The sequence below is a fragment of the Cynara cardunculus genome (genome assembly GCF_001531365.2).
Source record: "Cynara cardunculus var. scolymus isolate 2C chromosome LG 13, CcrdV1, whole genome shotgun sequence".
NCBI classification, from domain to species: domain Eukaryota; kingdom Viridiplantae; phylum Streptophyta; class Magnoliopsida; order Asterales; family Asteraceae; genus Cynara; species Cynara cardunculus.
Window position 1 is genome coordinate 39279197 of NC_037540.1, and position 6347 is coordinate 39285543.

Below are 6347 nucleotides of genomic sequence, written 5' to 3' on the forward strand. Positions count from 1 at the left end.
TATATGTATATATATATGTATATATATGTATATATATATATATATCTACATATAAAGGATTAAAATTTCCGACGGATTGCCGACGGAATTTATTTTTTTTAAAATAAAAATTATATTCTGTCAGAAATCCGTCGGAAAAGTTAAAAATGTTTTTTTAAATATTTTCCTAACAAGATTTATATATTTATAAACGTTTAAAATTTCCGACGGAATTTATTTATTTTAAATAAAAATTAAATTCCGTCGGAAATTCGTCGGAAAAGTTAAAAACGTTTTTTAAATATTTTCCTAACAAGATTTATATATTTATAAACGTTTAAAATTTCCGACGGATTTTCGACAGAATTTAATTTTTTTTAAATAAAAATTAAATTCTGCCGGAAATCCGTCGGAAAAGTTAAAAATGTTTTTTAAATATTTTCCTAACAAGATTTATATATTTATAAACGTTTAAAAATTTCCGACGGATTTCCGACTAAATTCCGTCGGAAATCCGTCGGAAAAGTTAAAAATGTTTTTTAAATATTTTCCTAACAAGATTTATATATTTATAAACGTTTAAAATTTCCGACGGATTTCCGACGAAATTTATTTATTTTAAATAAAAATTAAATTCCGTCGGAAATCTGTCGGAAAAGTTAAAAATGTTTTTTAAATATTTTCCTAACAAGATTTATATATTTATAAACGTTTAAAATTTCCGACGGATTTTCGACGGAATTTTATTTTTTTTAAATAAAAATTAAATTCCGTCGAAATCTTAAAAAAAAATTTCTTACAATATATATATATATATATATATATAATTTTAATTACCGTTAATCAGAAACAATTTCCAACGGATTTCCGACGGAATTCGATTTGTTTTTTTTTTAAATTAAGGTCCGTCAGAAATCCGTCGGAAATTGTTTTTAATTAACGCTAATTAATTTATTTAAATAAATTAGACAAATTTTGTGACGGATTTCCGACGGATTTGTGACGGTTTTGAATAAGTAAAAAATCCGTCACAAATCCGTTGAAAGACCGTTTTAAATAATTTTAATTTTTTTCCCAAAAAATTCAGTGGGGGATTTGTGCGGGATCTGTGGCGGATATGGATAAAAGTTGAATTTTTTTGACTTTTTTGGGATCCGTAGGTAATCCGTCGGGAATATTTCCGACGGAAATTCCGCCAGAAAAATCCGTTGGTTATACCCTTTTTTAGTAGTGTAAACGCCACGAGATTTTTCAATAATCACAAAATTGCCACCGTGCAACTTTAGACCGTTAGATCATTAGCTTATAAAGTTGATTAATGAACATAAATTGGTCTTACGGATCTCACGAAAAACCTTTGGTCTCACGTGAACCCAACCCTATACATACATATATATATATATATAWATAYATATATATATGGTTGTGTTCACGTGAGACCAGACTGTTTTCGTGAGACCTATGAGACTACTTTTTTACACTTGAAACTTCACAGCAAAAACGCTGTGAAAGTTTCCTTCACAGCATTTTGCTGTGAAGTTTCAAGTGTAAAAAGATGGTCTCACGAAAACAGGATAGTCTTACGTGATCCCAAGTCTATATATATATATAGAGAGAGAGAGAGAGAGAGAGAGAGAGAGAGAGGTTGGTTATTATACAACCCTTGACATTTGTGTAACCAATACAACCCAAACTCAAACCTTCATTTCATTTGATTAATATGTGATTTTGTAAAAGTTTTGATTGTTTCCTAATATAAAGTATTGATCATAATTAATGAACCATATTCATTTTCCATAAATATTCAAATCATAATAAATAAACTCTCATCATTTCCATAAATATCTCAATTTATTGGGTTGCATGGTTGTACAAATGCGATGAGTTGTATTTGAAACATACTAATATTAACCACAAATCAATGGATAAATTAGAACGGTGGTTAATACCAAAAATATCAAAAATATCCTTGCATTAAGATTTTAATTTAAAATTACCAAATTTATAAATTTTCTAATTTATCTATTGATTTGTGGTTAATATTGGTTCTCACAGTTACCACAAACAACTCAGTTCTCCCTTGAATAGGCCCATATATATATATATATATATATATATATATATATATATATATGAGCGATCAAATGCAAATCACCCATATTTGTACAAACCGTGTAAACCATCCTCACCCGTCGATTTCATTGTTTAATCTTATGAAATTGTTTAATCTTGTGAAATTGTTTCATATAATATTTTTTTTGATGAAATTGTTTCATATATGGTTATGAAATTGTTTCATAATGAAATTGTTTTATGTATTTCTCTAAAATTAAAATAATGAAGATGATAATATCTATGATTAACACCCTTTACAATAAAAATGATTAATCAACCTTTCATAATTACAAAAAAATGAACAAAATAAAACATTATAATTATTTGAATGAGGTTTATACGGTTTACACAAATAACATGGTTTACAAAATAAACCCCCTATCTCTCTATATATTGGACTTTTGGATGGATATCAACGTCGATTGTATTCGTTAAAACTAGTTGTTTATTTATACATTATAATGTAAGATTTTATCGTAAAACAATAACAAAATATATTGGTATAAATGTCAGATTAAATATTATAAATTTCTTATCTTTTGGTATAATTAAAAATGAACGATATTTTAATCTTCCAAATACTATTTTTATAAAATATTAATTAATTTATTGAATATAGGCAAGTCACGTGGTCGGACTTCATGCAAGTACGTGTGTATATGATGAGATCATGCGTGGAAATATGCATGTGTGAAGTTGATTTTTGTTATGTCATTTTTATTATATAATTGGAATTTAAATTTATACCTTTTAAAATAATCTAATACTAATAGTTGCTGTTTAAGCCATAACCATCTGACCATGCATTTCTAATATTTGTATGTGTCAAAAGTCTGAAGTTAGCCTTCAAATACTTTTAATACGGGACTTGGTGAAGAACTAAGTATTGTTTATTTACCTTTCAATAGTTTCATTAAGAGACAACATCTGAATCGTTAAGAGAGAAATCTTGTTTGACAAAAAAAAGTCTGTCTTTTAATGGTCCTAAAACCATCTGACTGATTTTGTATCCTGGATCCCCCTTAACCATTAAGAGCCATAATTTCATTGTACATAATTACCAAACAATTATATTTCATTTTGCACTATATCATGAGAGCATCTTAATCATTCTGACCACTTAATCATTCTGCATCAAATCATTCAGCAATTGTCAAACAACTCCTAACACAAAATCACCCAAAAAGATAGGTTAATTAGACACCTGCATGCGATGAATGATGCTATCTACATTCCCTATATCGGATCAAGTGTATATATAACAGAATTTGCATATTGCCTTTAGCGTGTAGCTCAGATAGTAAGGGAATACGATGATTTGTCCAGTTACACGATAGATTCTAGTTTCGAACCCAGGCTCCTCCTAGTCTCAGCCTCTGAGTAAATCAAAAAATATCCTATCATATTGGTGTCTTTAGAGACGGGTTCTGTATAGGACCGGTTGGAATTGTTGGTAATCAAGTTTTTGTCCAAATATAAGTTACATATGCTACTAGAAAATTGAGTATTAATGACGACTTTTAGCGACAGACTCAATCCCTCGCGCTACTAGTCCTCAGTTTTGTAGTGATAATTGTAATTTAGGATCTTGGGGATAAATAGGTTAAATATCTCAGATATGTTAACATATTTAGAACTTTTTAAATGTGTAAAGCAATACGAGTTTTAAAATATATGATGACGATTTTCGAACGATAAATGCTCGAATCAAGATATAATAATCACAACAAACAATAATATAAAGAGATTAGAGAAGAAAGGATAAGACTACTAGTTTATCAATTTGGCTATTTTAAAGCACTCGGCTAGTTTAGAAGCCTCTCCACCATCTTACTACTAAATAAAGGGGGTATTCTCGTAGGAAAACTCATTTCGACGGATTAGCCGGCTGGAAAACCTCCGCCGCAAACCACAATTTTCGACGGCATATCTACTGGATTTGTATTTTTCTGGCGGATCTGGCCGTTAGAAATCCGTCGGAATTTTTTTTAACATTTTCCAAAATTCTTGAGTTATTTAGCCGGATTAAAAATTCAGATTAACTTTTCGGACGGATTTTTTGCGGAATTTCTACTGGTAATTTTATTTAAAATTATTTTTTTCTTTTTTAAAAACTGAATTGTTTTTTTTTTATTTTAAATAAATTACCGACCCATGTTTCGTCAGAAAATTCCACTGATAATTTAATTATTTATTTAAAAAAACAATATTTATCGATGGATAATCCGTAAAAAAAATAGTTGTTTCAGAAAAAAAAATAAAAAAAGCTGCTAACTTAAATTCCTGTAAATTAAAAAAACTGCTAAAAATAAAACTAGACCAGTTTTGTTGCGGATTTGTGGCGAATTTGTGATGGATTTTTAAAATAATAAATAAATTTCGCCGGTAATCCATTGGAAAATTAATCGAAATAATTTTTTTTAAATTAATGTTGGATTTACGGGGGATTTATGGCGAAAGTCAACGAAAATTGATTTCTTTAAACTTTTTTATAATCCGTCGGATATCTGTCAAAAATCCGCCAGTAATTCTGAGGGAAAAATCTGCCAGAAGATTTTGTCGATGAAACCCAAAGAAGATTTTAGTAGTGTCTCCTCCCATGAGTTTGGAAGGCAATCACTCAGAGGCCCTTTGGAGAGTCCAAGAACCGCAGCTCAGGGCCGGCCCTGGCCACGTGCAGTCCGTGCGGCCGTACAGGGCATCAAAGTCTAAAGGGGCATCAAATTATCATCTATGACTAGTTTTGGGTTTAATAATTTGGGAATTGGATAATTAAGTTTTAACTATAAAAAATGGCCCAATGCCTAGTAGTGATGAATATTGAATGCACATCGTGAACCGGTTAACGTCATCATTCCAACAACTCAATCTAATTTATATTGTTATTCAAAATTCGACTATTTCGATTTTCAAGGCATAGTGTTCTCTTTCCAGCCGATTAATGGTAATGAAATTAGATTCAAGAAATCAAAGACATAAATCTTGAATGACTGATTTCTACTGTTGATTGAACTTACTGAGTTGTTGTGTGAGTAAGTTCTAAACTTTTTTAAAAACCGCATGTTTCGTTGTTTCAATTCATTGGCATAAAAAAATAGTCTTGGGGGCATTTTTTTTATTATTTTCGCACATGGCATCAAAAACCTTAAGACCGGCCCTGGCTCCACCTCTCAGTATTTCGTCTATGGGAAGGTAGGTTTCTAGTCCAATCCTCTATATTTATATATGATTGGGTATGTTTTCACGTATGCAATCAAACACCTGTATCCACTTATCACGAATTTAGGTTTTTGAAGACAGACGAATGATCGTGTGAGAAGCAAAGTTATTGTGAGAAGCGTTAGAAACAATCTAAACCTTTGATCACTTCTAATCTCATGTCTACCCATGAATTGCACTTTAGAAGAGAATTGTTCCAGTTTTATATGTCGTCTTTTCAAACTTGTATTTTAAAAACATATGCGTTTATATGACATGTTCAAGTTTTGAATCGATGGATTAATTATGGGTCTGAACGGAGTCCCATAGTAAAAGTTATACGTGTTTAAACAAGACACCTTTTGTTAGCCTAGTCATGGGCCTCCAGGAACAATAGGGGTCTGGTCCTCCATGCTAAGAACTACATCATCAATGCCTTAGAAAACATAAAACTTACAGTCTATTTGGTAACAACCAGTTAAAGAGAAATTGAATTATAAATTCGATAAGTTAAATGTCGACATGATGCCTTAACTCAAGAAGGACATTCCCTGGTTAATTATGATGAAGTGTTGTGTGTTTATTGATCTTGGTCACTTTCTTCTTCCTTTTCCCTTTCATCTTGATAGTTCGATTTTTACGATTCTTATACTCTCCACTCATCTGTATCACGATCATCAGAGCGATCAATGAAATCTTCTTCCTTAACAGGTTACATGTCTCCCAGATGCATAGTCCTAGCAATGCAACTCTAACCCAAACCGACTGGCCATCTACGTTAACTTTCAAAGAATCGACTCACTAGTTGCAGTCATCTTTGTCGTTTTCTTGCACATCGATCACTATGCTCCAATGCTTAACCACTTACTAAAAACACCTACGAGTGAAAAACATGGGGTGGAATACCATGAATAGTTAACAACACAATTCTTTCCTCCATTTGGAACTCAGGATTCCAAGAAAAAACTCATATGAACCGGTTGCTCCAAGGTGGAGTTCCGCTCTCTAGAACATCTTTTGGCCCATTTGTATCTTGAAATTCCAGCAAGACAAAC